Raw genomic sequence first — 550 nt, forward strand, 5'->3', positions numbered from 1 at the left:
CCCTGCGCAGCGGGGGGAGGAGGGTGTTTTACAGCACAGCAGGGGCGAGGGCTGCTGCCTGACAGGGATGGCCCTACTGCTCGGCCCCTGCTGAGGGAAGAGGGCGCAGCCACCTCCTGCGCTTAAGCCCAAGGGCAAAACGTGCAGCCCCCGCAGCAGCTGTGACCCTGCGTGGGACGGGGGGACCCCCCTGCAGGAGGTACAGGGCTGGGGTGGGCTGACCTGGGGGTGCTGGGTGACAGCCGGCTGAGTATGAGCCAGCAGTGTGCCCAGGTGGCCAACAGCATCCTGGCTTGTATCTGGAGTGGTGTGGCCAGCAGGAGCAAGGGGAGTCATCCTCCCCCTGTACTGGGCACTGGTGAGGCCGCACCTCGAATCTTGTGTTCAGTTTTGGGCCCCTCACTACAAGAAGGACATTGAGGGGCTGGAGCATGTCCAGAGGAGAGCAAGGAAGCTGGTGAGGGGTCTGGAGCACAAGGCTGATGGGGAGCGGCTGAGGGAGCTGGGGGTGTTCAGCCTGGAGAAGAGGAGGCTGAGGGGAGACCTTATC

Source organism: Egretta garzetta, unplaced genomic scaffold (genome assembly GCF_000687185.1).
Source record: "Egretta garzetta isolate BGI_Z169 unplaced genomic scaffold, ASM68718v1 scaffold302, whole genome shotgun sequence".
NCBI lineage: Eukaryota > Metazoa > Chordata > Aves > Pelecaniformes > Ardeidae > Egretta > Egretta garzetta.